Raw genomic sequence first — 17,353 nt, 5'->3', positions numbered from 1 at the left:
CGCACATCCATGTCGTACACGCGACATACTGGAGTCAGTTTGGCGGGATGTTAAATTAGTAGGGCAGGAAAATGAGCTGATTTCAGATCAGAATTGAACAATAATGGAAAATGATCTTAAAATCAAAACATTAATTCAGCACCTCCCTTAGCTTAGTCGGTAAATGCGTACCGTAAAACGGGGTTACATTGAAAGTTTTTTTTAAAGTATATTCTAAATATTTTTTACAGCCATGATGTTTTTAAATTTTATTTTTTTAAACAAGTACTCATGATCAGGCATGGAAAATCATTTGCATTCATTTCGTGCATTCATTTACATTCAGTTGCCCCTTAATTTTTTTTCTTCTACAGAATTCCGCAAAATGATGTATAGAGCTTTTGTAGGTTTTATTAACTACAACTTTTGTCAATAAGTCAAATCCGTATCTCTTATGCATGACGAACAAGAGCGAACAGGAGCCACTATTGTTTTTCAGTGAATGTATTTGACATTCACTGAAAAACAGTAACAAGTTCTGCCCGCTCTAGTTCGTGATGCATACAGATTTGAGTTATAAGCAAAAGTTATAGCTAATAACAAAACCTATAAAAGCTCTATATATCATTTTGCAAAATGCTGTTGATGAAAAAAGTTAGATGCAAATGAATGTAAATGAATGTATGAAATGAATGCAAATGATTTTCCATGCCTGCTCATTAGAGTGATGCAAAATTTGAAATTTTCGCTCCACAATACTTAAACGATTCCAAATCGGATCCTGACTAACCTCTCAAAATTTGAACTCATTTGGTGAGAAACTGAGATGGCACAAACCATTTGAAGTTTGTATGGGAATTACTATGGTAAAACCAAGATTTTTGTTCATGTCTATCTAATAATTCACCATATCGGTTTGCTTCAAAAGCCTTCAACTGTACTTGTAGGAAATTTTTCCAGCTACAACTGAAGACTATTTTTTGATTAAATGCAAGAATCTAAAGTTATCAATGGTTCAATGCGCTGATGTCTTATGATCATGCTCAATCAACTGCTCAGCAGGCAACATTGGTGTTTCTGGGGCGTTGAATAGGACACAAAAATCATGGCTACTATGTCACACTGCAAAAAACAGTGTTGCCTACAGAGCAGCTGCTTGATCATGTCATAAGTTTACCAATCTCTTAAATAATTAATAACTTTTTCCTGTCTCGTTTTACATAGAAAAAATCTTCAGCAAAGTTGTAGCTAAGAATGGCTATAGAACTGTTCCGCAGCTCAATATGGAAAAAAGACTAGAAGGCAATGAACAAAAAGTTGAGATTTCCCATAGTTATTTACATGTAAACTTCAAATGGCTTGTGCGAAGTCTGTTTCTAACCAAATGAGTTGTAACTTTGGTAGGCTTATCAGGACCCGATTTGAAACCATTTTAGCACTGTGGAGCGAAAAAATGAATTTTGCATCAGTCTACTGCTCATGACCCTAGAGTCAGTTTGTTAGTAATATGTTTAACGGAAATCTTCCAACACTGTCAGCTACGTGTTTAGTTGTAAATTATTGACACTTTGTTATGTTGTTATATCGGTCATAAATTATACCTTCATCGTTCGTTCATTCGTTTATGTGCTACTGCATTCGAGTGCCGTGAATTTCATTCGGTGTGTTGTGTTTCTGTGGCGCTGTATTGTAGTGAAAGTGATTCATTTTTATCATTGTTTACAAACACTTTCCTAAGCAAACTCCATGCGATTTTTTCCCCAAGTGCCATTTATCAGCAAAATTTTGAACCTTGCGAGCTTCTATTGAGCTCATGGTGGCATTGCTGTAAACATTTTGGAGCTTTGCTATCACCTGGATTCTTCCGTGGAATTTCGCTTTCACCGTCTAGCTTATCTGCTCTGTTGTTGCATACTACTCTATGCGCATTGCTTTTAACCATTTAGTACCGCTGCTTTGGCAATCGCATCAAATCCTGACAAGTATGTCCTATTTCAATCCTGAAAATGACTTCTACTTGCCACTGATGTCGCTGACGATTCCATTTCATGCAGCGGCTTCTGCAAAGCGGAATTCCACCTCAAATGCGTCAATATCCCTTCAGCTGTTAACGATGAGATGAAAATGCGCTCGCAATTGTTCTGTACCAAATTAATGGATGACATTCGTTTCCGCAATTCAACGAGGTAATTATGAGGCTGGGCAAGAACATGTCCTTGGCGATCATAATGAGATCGTTCCAAAAATTAAGTCGGAAATCATGAATGAGTTCAAAAGTGCACTTCGTCTCAATTTCACCACTTTGATCAATTCCAGTGTACTTATACACCAAAATCATCAACTCGTACTACGAAAGCCACTGGGTATTTGCAAAGCCGACGTAAACCTGAACCTCCTGAACTCCTTCAACAGGATTTGATGTGTGGAACTGGAAGTTCAATATCTCCAATTAATGGGAGCTTTCGCTGTACCACCTCCCAGGCAGAAGCTTTGGCTCTAACTTTCGCGTATTTCTCGTGACGCACAGTGGAGCAAGTACGTGAACTGGCGATGCAGAGGTTAGGAACAAATGACGCTGAGACATTCAGACTAGTCACCAATGGGATGTCAGCAATCTGTCATTCATTTCGTTCAAACTCGGTATAAGTCCTGACCTAAAAGCAAAGTCTCTTTCGACTGCAACGTGGCCGTCAGTTCAAGAATAACAGGACCGTTACAATTTTTTGGAACCCTTCCCGAACGCCAAATGCCAGTTTATCCCCCAGCACGGAGTCACCCAATTGACACACATGTTTCACTTGGCTCTACCGAACTTGATCCGCCTCTTGGCCACTCCAGCAAATTCCATCTGGATTTTCGCATCAGCCACTGTTAATTTACTGTGCACTGGGACGCACCGAAGTTGGTCTCATGGAAGCCCTTGTACTTCCCACCGCAGTCGAGCCATTTCTGCCTGCATTCAGCAGTCGTCCCGGCCCTGCGTGCGGAAGTAGTTCAGGAGTCATTCAACTCAACGTGAAAGGCAAATATGGTGATTTAGTGTACTCAATGACTTCTGATCCATTAATCGCTTGCAGCCAATTTCTGACAGCCTTACATCTTCAGCCATCACAAGTCATCCGGACACTGTAGCGCACCGAAGTTGTACTTCCCTCCGCAGTCAAGCCATTTCTGCCGGTGTTCAGCCCGCCCCTGCGTGCGGGAGTATTGCAGGGGTCTGCCAACTCGACAGCATAGGCAAGTCAACTTCTGTTATCGATTAAAATGACTCCTGATCCGTCCATTGATTCCAGCCAATATTCACCTGCACCATCAAGGCATCATTAGCAAGTTGCTCAAACTCTAGGACGTATTGAAACTATACCTGCTCCTTCAGACTCGCTGTTGTATTATCAGAACGTCGGAGGGATCAATAGCTCTCTATCTGACTACAAGCTCGCATGCTCCAGCGTACTAGCTTGCATGCGCGACAGTACTAGTCAAACGAACACTCCTTTACCTAACTCATACATTATGGCACAGATTTCAAAATTGAATTCCATCCGATCTTACTGAACGGTGCTTATTCAATCGCCGTGTGTGGTGGTGTCCGGCCGGTCGTCAGCAGCAGCAGCAGCAAAGCCTTCGGCGCGTGGCGTTGAACATTGTTCTACAGTACACAACGAAAGGCTACCCACAAGCAGCGAGTTGCAACCCACAAACAAATGATTGAACTATTCCACAAATGGTTTGGATGATATTTCGAACACGTCGTTAATCAAATTAAACATAACATTTTTATTAGGGATGTCAGTTCCCAAATGTTTAAATCTAACACACCATTGGTGCGTATTCAATCCGACTCGATGATGGTCAGTTATTGCCTGATGTATCTGTGATTTCCAGTAAATCTACTGGTGGAGGAGTCCTTGTAGCTGTCCGTAGCGAGTTGGAGGCAATGGCCATCGAGAACGATTCATGGAACAATGTTGAGCATGTACTCCCGAATCCTTCGATGCTAAACGATGCGTCTTCGTTATCCCCGAATGGTCCATCTGCTCATCCGAAACACACCTTAGATGTTTCCACGATTTCCAAGAATAATGCTGCTACCTCTACTGCTTCTGGACCACCACCATCACCACCGAGACGCATCGTGGATAGCATTGTGGAAGCCCCTGATTTCTCTGCCTCAGTCGCGCTTATTCCAGCCAGCGCTCTGCATAGTCGTCTCGGCCCTGAGTGTAGATGTAGGTTGGGGGTCTTCCAACCAGCTATTACTGGCAAGTATATTGACGATTCAGCCTCTCCTTTGCCTGATACCACTTCAACTTCTAGCTGTGTTTCCGGTTCTGCGACCTCCACACTAGCCACATCATGTCCATGCATCCATCCTGCCAACTGCCAGCAGGTTTATGCCACCACCTGCTCTTCCTCGGATCCGGGACACCCTAAAACAGGCACTGAGGAAGCTTCCGAACCTCCCGACCCAGCCGCGCTTGCTGCAGACGTCCGCCATCGTCATCGTCCCGGTCTTGGGGTCGGTGATGGTATCGGGGCTTCTGGCCTGCAACCTCAGGCGAGTATGTTAGCGATTCCGATCATTCGGTAACTGATGTCCTTTTGATTTCTAGTTCCCGTAATTGCTCTTCGAATGGTCTCCGGATCTACTACCAAAACGTGCGTGGGCAGAGGACTAAAACTGACTCATTTTTTTCCTGGCTGTTGCGGAGGCCGAATATGATTTGATTGTGCTGACGGAAACGTGGCTGGACGACCGAATTTACTGATCGAAAATTTTTGGGTCACTCTATTCCGTTTTCAGAAATGACCGGTCTGCCCTAAACAGTCGAAAACCGTGCGGTAGCGGAGTCCTGATTGCAGTATCTACTAGACTAGCCAGCTACGTAAGTACGTCACCCATTTTCAATCATGTGGATTGTCGTAGAACTTCCGCAAAGCTAGCTTAGCGCAATCTACCTGCGTCTATCGACCGTTACGAGTTCCAGAAACCGGAGATCGATGCGTTTCAACATCCAGCGTTTGATAGTAGATGGTGTTGCTGCAGAGTACCACCAGAAGCTGAATGAGCGGATAGCGGAAATCAACGTAAACGAGAATCTCAACAATCTGTGGGAAGCTGTCCACGAAGCGGTGAGCACAACAGGACGAGAGGTGATAGGTACAGCTCAGAGGCGTCCCCAGAACGGGTGGTTTGACGAAGAGTGCCAGCGAGTGACAGAGGAGAAGAACGTCGCCAGAAGCCGGATGTTGGTGTCTGGTACCCGTCAGAACAGAGAGCGGTACAGGGTAGCAAGGTCAGCCGAGAAACGAACCCATCGCAGGAAAAAAGGGCAGTACGAGGAACGCGTTATTGCTGAGGCGCAAGAAAGTATGGAGCAGAATGATATGCGAAGGTTTTATGCAACTGTCAATGGCGTGAGGAGTAAGACAGCGCCGTCTCCCGCCATGTGCTATGACCGTGAAGGTAATCTGCTGACAGATAAAACGATGGTGGCTGCCAGGTGGAAGGAGTACTTCGAGACGTTGCTGAACGGAGAGAACGAGAGAGCATCTACAAACAGAACACACATCGACGACGATGGTCAAACTGTGGAACCACCAACGCTAGAAGAGGTGAAAAAGGCGATACGAGAGCTGAAAAACAGTAAGGCTGCGGGGAAGGACGAGCTCCCGGCCGAACTTCTCAAACACGGAAGTGAGCAGCTGCACCAGATGATCCACCGTATACTGCTCAAGATATGGGAGGAGGAAGAATTGCCCGCTAGTTGGTTGGATGGTCTCGTTTGTCCCCTCTACAAAAAGGGACACAGACTGGAGTGCGCCAATTACAGAGGAATCACGCTTCTGAATTCGGCGTACATAATATTATCACGTGTTCTGTTCAACAGATTGAGACCGCTTGAGGAATCTTTCGTCGGCGAATACCAGGCTGGTTTTCGTGAGGGTCGATCAACGACGGATCAAATGTTTACCCTGCGTCAAACCCTTGAGAAGTTCCGGGAATACAACTTGCAGACTTATCATCTGTTCATAGATTTCAAGGCAGCGTACGATACAGTAAAGAGAAACGAGCTATGGCAGATAATGCAAGAAAACGGTTACGAAACTAATTAGGCTGATTCGTGCAACGCTGGATGGTTCGAAATCATGTATACGGGTTGCAAACAAGATTTTGGCCTCATTCGTGACCTTAGATGGGTTGAAGCAGGGAGATGCTCTTTTGAACTTGCTATTCAACATCGCCCTCGAAGGAGCGATTAGGAGAGCTGGCGTGCTCCTTGGTTTTGCGGACGACATCGACATCATCGGAATCGACCGTAGAGCAGTGGAAGAGGCGTTCGCGCCTTTTAAGAGGGAGACAGCGAGGATTGTTGGTCTCACGATAAATTCTACCAAAACGAAGTACATGGTCGCCGGTAGAAAGCGTGGGAGCTACAGTGGTGTTGGTAGTGAAGTGGTGCTAGATGGCGAAAAATTTGAAGTTGTGGACGAATTTGTTTATCTTGGTACTTTAGTGACGTGCGATAATGATGTTACCCGCGAGGTGAAAAGGCGTATTGCAGCCACGAACAGGGCTTTCTACGGGTTGCGTAGCCAGCTGAAGTCCCGCAGCTTGCGTACGAAAACGAAATTCGCGCTGTACAAGACGTTGATTTGAAAGAGGCCGATCGGAGAGCTTTCGGTGTCTTCGAGCGTAAAGTGCTGCGAACAATACTCGGCGGTAAAGTGGAAAATGGCATCTGGCGGTGTCGCATGAATCACGAGTTGTACCAAGTATATAACGGCATGGATATTGTGAAGCTTATAAAACACGGCAGGCTACAGTGGGCTGGGCATGTGGCACGAATGCCGGAAGAGCGTCAAGCGAAGTGAATATTCAGCAGGGAACCCGGAAGAGGACATCGGCCTCGGGGTAGACCACGCACGCGTTGGCTTTGTGCAGTTGAGGACATTAGGTCCTTGAACGTCCAAGGCGACTGGAATCGATTGGCTAAGGACCGAGACCAATGGCGACGGTTACTTCGTTCGGCGCAGATTTGAATTCAACGAGTCGTCGCCCATCAGGTACTCAGGTAGGTACTATTAAAAATTGCACGAATGTGCAACTGTTGCTATGATAGTTAAAATTATCACCTATTGCCTGGGAAAAACCCTTTCCTAACACAGATTTCAGAATCAAATTTCATCATGTTCATCATAAGAAATCATGTAAATCCATTATTATAAGATATCATGTAGGACGATTTACTGATTTAAATACCATCAGTTTTTCAATTTAGTTTATTGTAACTAGTAATCGATTTGCCCCGGATTACGGTACTAGTAATGCTTTCCTTCGCCGATGACCGGTAGTTTCAATAGTTTTCATTTACTGTATCCATCAATCAAAATTCTCCTAACCTATTTTCCTCATTGCACACTAGCTCCACATACCACCAAACCAAACACGGAAGCCGTCTAAGCATACACATGCCGGCCGCTGCAGAGGGCAAACATCTCTACATATGTCTCTCCTCCTCTAATACGATAACAACAACTGTGTTGATGATGATTATCATCCAGCCGTGGTGACCGCGTGGTGCCGATAACGAGGCGTAGGTAAGGGAGAACAGCCCATAATGCACCCCTGTGGTAAAATGTCCACTTACAGAAAAAAACAACGATAACTTTTCCTCAGAGGCATTTTCCGTTTGTTTTCACAAATAATTCCTGATCATAAAATCCTACTGAATTCATACTGATTCCTAAAAAAAATGCATTTTGTGCAAAACATGACACAGTTGTTAAAATCATTGACAACAAATTAAGATTTTAACAGCATAAATCGCAAAAGAATGGAACGAATTCACTTTTCGTATATATTTTAGATTTCATGAATAACATTTTACTTCATGAATAACATTTTAACATTCTATAGACACCTTATTTCTGATGTAACATAAATGAATAACAGGGTGTCGACTACCTGAAAAAAAAACCTGGAAAGCCAGGGAATGTCAGGGAATTCTATTTATGATCTGGAAAGTCATGGAATGTCAGGGAATTTTAGTGTAGGTCAGGGAAAACATAATGTTGATCTGATCACATTGCAAAAAATCATGTGTGGGACACATAAAAACAATCTTTGAAATTTTATCAGCGCATGACGTCAAAGTTTTTGGGAAGATCCCGGGCATCAGATCTACTTGCTGCGTTTATGGACGCCCTTGCCGGTATTTCTTCGAACAAATTGCTGCAAGTCTTCATGGATGATCCCAATGTGAATTGAAGCTAGAGGTACAAAAAGGTGGTGAGAAGCTGATAGATCCGGGAAGCTGTGGGTTGTATATTTTGCATAATGCTTTCAAGGATAGTGTTCGCAGTATCAGTTGGGGTGTTGTCAAATATTTGTGTGGTATCTACAATATCCTCAAAGGTGTACCAGCAAGACGAACGTTTATCACGATGTATTCTGGATCTACCATATTCCCGTTAAAGTTTTGCGGTCACCGATGGTTGGAAAATAGTGCTGCTGTTCAGAGGGCAATCAAAATTACTCCGCAAACACGAAAATGTATTCAAGGCGTCCAGAAAGACAAAATCGAACCAACGTCAGCTTCCTACCAAGATGTTAAAAACTGTTTGAATGACTCGCTGCTGATGGCTAATAGTACGTTCAGACTACAGATTTATAACATGTTATAGCACTATCTTGATGGTGTCTACTGTGTTGCAATTATTTGGATACTAAAAAACTAGAAGGTCCCGAAGAAACGTGCTCAACTTTTTGGCTCAGCTCTGGTACTATCTTCGGTCCCAAGCTGATCGATGCACCCCTGGAAACATAGGAAAATCCACGAGCCCCTTATTTTATCTGTCAAACTTTCATAGCGAATCAAAACAAACTTTGCGTAGTACTAGAATTTCTACTAGAATGGGGCACGTTAATCGATTTGCTTGGGACCAATAGGCTAGTCAAGTAGTGAGCCAATTTAAAATCGTTAGTTTCGTATTGATTGTTGTTATAACTCTGTAGTCTGAACGTGGTATTAGCTATCAGCAACAGTGATTCTTCAAATCAAGTGCTGTTGAAGTTGAGCCATTTTTATAAGAATTTCAGACGGACAACCCTATGGTGCATTATGGTGCATGATGGTGCATTATGGAAAGGTTCATTAATATTGATCATCTGAACAATATTCCACAGGTAAATACACATTTGATCAATATGATCGCAAAAAGGAACGACTGGACGTTTTTTGGCACAGGTTATTGGTCGGCGTATTCAGAACTTTTGTTGGTTGTGAAAATGATTTGCTGCTTATCGCATGGCAACGCCAATGCAGAGAGAGGTTTTTCGGTAAATGCAGATTATCTTTTTGAAAACATCAGGGAAGAGTCAAGGCCCAAGTGCAATGACAGCGGAACGGCAGTGGTAGCGGAAAAGCCCGATCTGAGTAAGCCTACTTGTCGGATTGAAAACTAGTTAGAATCAAATCGAGTGTGGTTAGGCATCTTGATGTCATTTGTGACAATTGTCAAACTTGCCGTTTCCGTTCCGCTTCCGCCCATATTACGTTTCAGTCGTAGTGCGACATCAGATCTATGATGGTGTTACTCATGCAGGCGGGTTGGAAAACTTACAAATTTTGAATGAACTTATTCAGCAAGTTCGAAAAATCGCATTCGGTTTCCATGTAGACAAGGATCGTCGTATGAAAGAAGCTCTCGATTCCGAGAGCTCAAGATGCTCAAAAAGAAGCCGAGAGTTTGCAGGAGAAAATTATTCTGCTCAAATGATAAACACTTTTAAAACTAATCCGAAAATAATCACATAGGGTTTTTGATTTAATTTCCGTCCTACTAAGCACATCTCGCACTTTACCTCGCTTTTTTTAAAGGGTTTGAACAAAACATGGAATGTTTTCATCAAAGATAACTTCTAAATTTATTCGCCTTTCCATACGTACCGTTGGATTTTATAAAGAGTCAAACAATGTTGAGATGTTATTAAAAATCTAACACTGCTTCTTGATTCCAAATTCGTCCTACGAGTTTCAATTCCGTCCTAACGCATTGAAACGCCATAAGATTTTCTTCGTCCTACTGATAAACGTAGAAAAAGGGGATTCGCTAGGAAGTGTTCTTTTGTTTTAAGAACAATGAGTGTAAATATTCATACAATGCGCTGTAATAGACTTCATGTTGTGGCTTATGAACTAATGGATTGGTACAAACGTATTATTGTTTTGTGCATGGTGAAATCATTGACATTATTGATGATTTCTGCTCGATAGAATGGAAATGGGCGATTACGACGAAGTAGCGCTCTTTCCTATTCAACTTGTAATTTCTCTTTGTAATGTGAACTCACTGAGAGAATAAAATGTCAATGATAATTAAACATAAATTATAGCTGCCATATCTACGGTTGTCATATGGAGTTCCAGAGAGTACGAAACTGACTAATGCATGAGCAGTGCATCCTCAGGTTCGGATGCCAAAGCAAGAATAATCACTGCTCTGTTATTTTACAATTATTTATATGTTAAGAGAAAGGATCGTCTACGGGTTGATTTTTATTTTTCTGTAAAATTATGAACACAAAATGAGAGCTTAATGACATTGATTAAATATTCCTATTATTACTTAGTAATGAATAGTTAGCGTAGTTGTGAGCAGTAGTTATTCATTATTATATTATAAGCCGTAGGCCTATTCACATCCTTCGTAGATGTTCTGTAAAAATTGTATTAGTATCAAGTTCTGTTGTACGTGCCATGAGTATGCTATTCTTGATATTTTCGGAAGCTTGCCCTGCTGCTCATTTTAATCTAACCTAAATTTGCACTACGGTATAATAAAGCACATCACGTTGTAGCTTCTTAGGTTAAAATAACGGTGTTTTGTGGACTGGAATTTTTCTGAAAACCGACTGGAAAGTCAGGGAAAGTCAGGGTTTTTTTTTCGACTTTGAGTCGACACCCTGAATAAGCATTTGAAATACCTCATGCCTTTGCATTCTCTACTAGCAGGGGTTATTGTTTGTCTATCATGCGGTGGATTTTACCCCAATGTTGTGGTGCATATTGCACCATGAATCGGGCGTTAATTGATATAAATAAAACCTTGAAAATCATGAAAAATCATCGTTTTGTAGTTCGAAATCACTCGATATTCGTAGAAAATATGGTAATGAACCATACACCACGACTTTCTCCTTGATTTTGCTTAAACGGTGCGTTTTGCACCATCCTACTTTACTGGGAACGACCCATCCTTCTCCCGATCAAAATGTGATCCAAATCATTTTACGGCTTCCCATACCCGGCCGCTGCGTTGCCCACAGAACGATGTTCAAAGTTTGTTTCGGACCGAGTCAAAGGCCTTCCATTGCGTTTTGTTTGCCTGTTGCTATTTTTGCCAAAAGGACTCCTCCCCCTAGTGCGTCCTATAGTTGAATAACATCACTTGGGTGGGGATTTCTGGTATATATCTCTCTCGCTCTCTATCTCTCTGTCTATTGCTTTCCCTGTATGACAGATGATGAATAGTCCACTAACGAGAGCTAATTCGAGTTTCAAATTACAGCACGCTGAGAGGACATATCCTTTTCAATTTAATTAGATAAATAAATATAGATCCTGACTATGAGGGACGCAGGCCTCGACCGAATTGGTTGTTTTTGGGTTGTTTATTGATTTGATGTTTTACAAACAACCTACAATTTGGATCATTCCCTGGAGACACATTATATGGTGGATGAATAAAAATACTATCGGCATAATTTTACGCAGGAAAAAGTTTCATACAAATTGGTACTTTTGGATTTTGATCAAATTCGAAAAGAAAAATCTACGATTTTTCTTTGGGAATGATTGAAATTAAAATTAGTTACCTTTAGAAAGCAGTCCTTCCTTACCTTTGTTCGGATGTCATCATGGTAATTGTTCGTAGGAAACCGGGAGTCATTCGAGTGAAGTAATCATCTTTAGTGAGATTGTTTATTTTTATTCCAGCCAAACGGTTTTCCTTTCTTTTTCCTCTAACGAATTCTTCGGACTTGCGGATTTAGGATCAACCCAAACCCAATGCAGTGGGAAAATTTCCATGCAATTAGTGCGGTTGCCAAGATGGAGTGGTTGATGGTATTAGGAGCTATCTGCCGTTACGTGACGGATTTTTCCGGGTTGTTGTGAGTTTCCTATTCCTTTCACTGAAACGCGGGTCTTGTTTCTTTAACTTGGTCGTTTCTTTTTTTTCACTGCCATGTGTTTCCACCGAAGACGGCGTCGGTCAAATGGTTCCACTGATGATTATCTCACCGTTCAACTTTGTTGCTTCGGGTGATTCCGAGAATCTGAAGTCCGGTGATTACAGGCAGAGATGTAAAATTGAAAGAAAATAACAAAATAATTGCAACCGAGGGCAATTTGAGTCAATTACTATTATTGGCCCCTGAGGGTGGATTATCCGGTGATTTGTGTGCCTACAAATAGCCAATTGGTTCTGTAACGCTGTATTTTGTATGCATGCTAAATGTTACTACCTAAACCACAAATTCAACAAGAAACGAAAAAGTTTAAAATATCTATTTGGCAGTAATTGAGTTACGAACGGTTTAAGCTCCTAAGTACCTATGTCAAGTAATTGATTTTACTCAATATAATTCCAAAAGATGCTCTAAGATGTGATTATCATGCTGCAAAGAATGAGCGTTGAATGGTTTGAATTGTTTACGCCACGCTTGGAAGAGGGTCTCGGCCATGTTATCCAACATGGTCCTAGTTATTCTCTTATTGACCCTATTTTATTTTGATTTATTCTTTGCAACATTTATTTCGATAATTCAGTGCAAACATTTTAAAAAGGGTGAAACTGTTTTTGTTAGCAATGGCTTTAGTCGTCGATTTCTCATGAATAAAAAGTCACACATGAAAAATTAACGATACCATCAGGTAGATGGCCATCGTTAATTTGTAGTAGTGAACTTTTATTTACGAGAAATCACCGGTTGAAGTCATTGTTTAAAAAAGCTAGCACCCTACTAAAAATCTCAAAAATAAAGTTAAAAAATAAAATAAAAACAGTTTCACCCTAATGAAATGTAGGCCCTGAAATGTTTAGAAGGTGTAGAGGGTGTTCCAAAATAGATTTTTTGTCATGAAACCTGGGGGCTCACTCTCTAAATGATAGCTTAGTGTGTTACCTAGATGACAAGCAAACTTTCTCTATTTGGTCTACTTCACTTCAAAAGAACGGATGTAATTCGGACTCTTTAATGCGAGTTCCAAATTTATCCAAAACCCTGGCTTTTCATATTTTTTAGAATTTGTGTCTTTAAGCAGCCATAACTCCACAACAAAACAAGTTCCATATTATCTAGACACACAATAACAAAGATTTTTTTTTTTAATCTGATTGACTCTTTAAAATTTGCGATTCTTCAAATCATAAATTTATGAAACCATAAAAATATGCCATTTGATTTGGGTTTGATTTTTTTTTTTTCCAACAGGGTAGACGTACCAGTTATAGCTATTACGGTGTGTTCCATATATGGCCTTATCAAGCAAAAAATAAGAGCTCCATAGACAACAAGCGTGCACTGTTATCACAAGGACATTTTTGGTACCGTAAAACGGGGTATCTTTGATAATGCGGGTAACTTTTATAGTATAATATAAAGATTAAATTTACTCGCAAACCATCACTTATGAAATGTTTTTCCGATATAGCCATCACAAATTCAATGTTGTATTCTTATTGGTTATGAAGTCTTCTGATTATATCCTCATACAAAGTTTCATATTAAAAGAACTAAGTTGATTGAATTTCACTAATTTTTTTTTTTTTTTTTCATTTATCGAGCATTATCAAAGTAGCCCCAAATCAAAATACTGAAGTTCGGTTACAAAACTATAAAAATAGTGCAAAAGCTTTAATTTTCGTTCAACATATTCCTCACGAATCAACTCTTGGAACATCAGTGCTTGTTTTAAGAATATAAAATTTGAAAAACATTCATTACTGTACAAAATATTTCGAATATACTTAAAAAAATTATCAATTTTACCCCGTTTTACGGTAATTTAAGTTTTCAACACTTTTTTTGAATTTTTACTGAAACTTTTTAGAATAAAATTTTCTGTGTTTATTTTTTTCTACAAAGAATTCACTTTTTTTCTCTACAGCTGCGGGTTGTCCATCATTTCGGTTTGAAGTGACGTCTTCGTGCAACGATTTATTGAAAAATGCCAAATCCGCCATTTTTAAAATATTAGCAAGATCCAAAATGATTGAATTTTATCACAAATGTCCACAATTATGGATCTATTCAAAACATCATAATTAAGGTATTTTACTGTTTTATTGCAATGCAGAACACGCCTTTCCGTTCCTGAATTTTTAATCTCTCGTTTGGTTTAGTAATTATTTCGATGTAATGAAAATTTTAGAGGTCCTAATTATGGATAATGTAAATATGTTTCTTAAGAAATGCCGAAAATTAAATCTAACACCTATCAGTCATAAGATTAGGGTTAAGACATCAACTCTCTTAAAAGTAGTTCGTAAGATGGAGTCCGAATTTATACAAGCGAGCATTCAGAGTCTGTACTCAAAGATGGAAACAAAGTCGTTGGAATGTTATTCCCTGCATTTGAAATTGCCGTAATTATTGGAGGACTTCGAGGAAAAAAGGAAAATAAAGTTGCATAACAACAAACTGAGGTCACTACAATACTATTTGACTTACACAACACAGCAGAGAGACCAGTTCAGTTAACACAGTTGTGGTTCAATCCGTCGAAGATTTTGTGGTAAATCGCTCGACGCAGCAGTTCTCAGAAGAACAATTGACACTTCTCAACAAGGGATTAAGATATGCAATCTCCTCAAAACCTGACGTGGAAGAGGCCATCGTTGACATGGAGACGGCAATCACTCACACACTTCCTATTCAATTAGGAAAGGGACATTCACTTAGTAAAACCGAAAAAGAGGAACTTCGATTTCTCAATTAACTAAAAACAAAGCCGGTATTCTACACAAAAGCGGACAAAGGTAATGCAGACAAAAAAAACACTAATGGCCCATACAGACAGTTGAGGATTGACCCCCTCCCATCTATGTTTAAACATGTGGATAAAACGTTGAATGAGTGCAAGGCGTTTATTGGCAATACTACGAATCAATTGAAAGTCTCAAACCCTATTCTACCTAGGATCAAAGGTTTACCAAAGATTCACAAACCAGGAAACGAAATGAGAGAGATTATCTCGGCTGTAGGATCCCCCACTCATAAGCTTGCCAAATGGCTAGTAAAGGAATTCCAAAATATGCCTAAACCCTTCACCACTCGCTCAGTTAACAGCACACAGGAACTCGCAAATCAAATTCAGAACTTTTCAGAAATTTGAATTAACTCCTTGATTGTTTTGGTGTCACAATAATTGTTGACATGCTAAATAATGTTTCGACAATGATAAATTTCCGATAATTTTTTGTATAGCGTCCATATGTTTATTTCCGAAGGAGTAGTAGTAGTAAAATTATGTTTATTTCTGTTATTTACGGTTTTACATTGTTTTACCATTTTAATTGATAAACCTATCAGGCTCTTCATCTTTGTTTAATTTGTTATTCTTATTTACGTATTCATGTTTTTCAACTAGTCTACAGAATACCCCTAGGGGTTCATTTTTGGTTGAATTGAAAACAATAATTTGATAACCTAATTATGAATTATTTAACCTAATTTGCAAGATCGCGTATGATCTCGTGATTTGATCTCAGACAGGCGTCCCTGAACCTTTCTAGGATGAGCATACTCCACTCCTCCAGTGTCTGAAGACCAGCCAGGCGGTGGATCTCAGAATTTTGAGTCCGCGGGGGACTCTTGGCATTCCATACTCAATGGCGGGGCAGATGATTTGCTTGTGAACGGCAAGCTTGTTTTAAATAGAAAGGGTGGACTTTCTGTTGATAAGTGAATATAGCGACCTAATCAAGATGTTGCTCTTGGTGGATGATTTGTTCACATGGGAACGGAACAGCAACTTGCTATCAAGGGTGAGACCAAGGTAGATGACTTCACTTGACCATTCAATGGAAGAATTAGCAAGGTAGACTTTTAAGTTACCAGGCGGGACTAGCCGAGGGAAATTGGAGTGTGGAAATAGTATGGTCTGTGTTTTAGCTGCATTGATACAAATCTTCCAGCACAGACAGGACAGAACATCCAGGCCTGATTGGAGTTTTTTCGTCAGAGCACGGATTACTCGACCCTTATAGATGTTGGCAGTGTCATCCGCAAACATTGAGAAAATACCACCACCCGGAAGGGGAGGAACATCTGACGTGAAGATGTTGAAGAGTATAGGACCAAGGAGGCTACCCTGGGGAACCTCAGCACCAACGTTGAACGTATCAGAAGGTGAATTGTTTAAGAAGACCTGGAATGATCTGCCCGACAAGTAGTTTTTGATGATCTTAACAAGAAAGATTGACCTAGTGTATCGATGCAGCTTGTACCCTAGGTCATCATGCCAGACATTGTCGAACGCCTTCTCGACGTCCAATAATTCCATGGCAGATGTATTGGAAACGGACTTGTTCCGCTTGATGATGTTAGTAACCCGGGAAAGTTGGTGGATGGTAGAGTGGCCTTTCCTAAACCCGAATTGCTCTATGAGAAAGATGTTATTATCATTTAAAAACACCAGCAGACGGCTGAGTATCATCTTTTCGAATAGCTTCGAGATGGAGGACAAGAGACTGATGGGGCGATAGCTTTTGGCACTGGTAGGGTCTTTGCCGGGCTTGTAGATTGGAATGACTTTGGCTAACTACCAGCATGCAGGGAAGTAACCAAGGACCAAACACTTATTGAAGACCGCTGCAAGGTGCTCGAAGAAGGCAACACTCGAGGTTGACCACTCCATCGACACCAGCGGCCTTCATGTTCTTGGTTGATTTAATCGCTGCTATCATCTCATCAGCGGATATTCTGATTTCGTCAGGGACAACTACGGGGGTGGCAGCGACTCTAGACATTGCCTCCAATACTGCAGGCTCGTATGGACTCACCATGGCTTGGCCAAGGTTATGTGAATTCACATAGTATTGACCAAGAGCATTGGCCTTTTCAACTGGGGTTATGAGTAAGGATGGATCCGAATTCTGATTAGGAGAGGAAAGAAGAGGGATGGGCCTCGGCTTATTTTTTAAAATCTTTGCCATTTTCCAGAATGGCTTAGCACAATCTGGGAGAGAGCGAATCTTGTTTGCAAAATCGATATTTCTGAGATCAAACGGTTGCAATTGGTCTTCAGGTTAGGCAACCCAGTACGCTGGTACTGCATACGAATCGTGTTGCGGAGTCCAATGA

The 17,353-nt window shown here is 40.9% G+C and overlaps 1 protein-coding gene across 1 annotated transcript in view; it reads right to left on the bottom strand.

Moving 5' to 3' along the window:
- Positions 1–17,353, bottom strand: part of LOC135703470 (uncharacterized) — a 55,703-nt gene that overhangs the window by 38,192 nt on the left and 158 nt on the right. The gene's annotated exons all lie outside the window — the stretch shown is intronic.

This window comes from Ochlerotatus camptorhynchus, unplaced genomic scaffold (assembly GCF_037179485.1).
Source record: "Ochlerotatus camptorhynchus isolate MF236.1 unplaced genomic scaffold, CSIRO-AGI_Acam_v1.1 ptg000213l, whole genome shotgun sequence".
Classification (NCBI taxonomy): domain Eukaryota; kingdom Metazoa; phylum Arthropoda; class Insecta; order Diptera; family Culicidae; genus Ochlerotatus; species Ochlerotatus camptorhynchus.
This window is presented reverse-complemented; position numbering and strand designations above follow the sequence as displayed.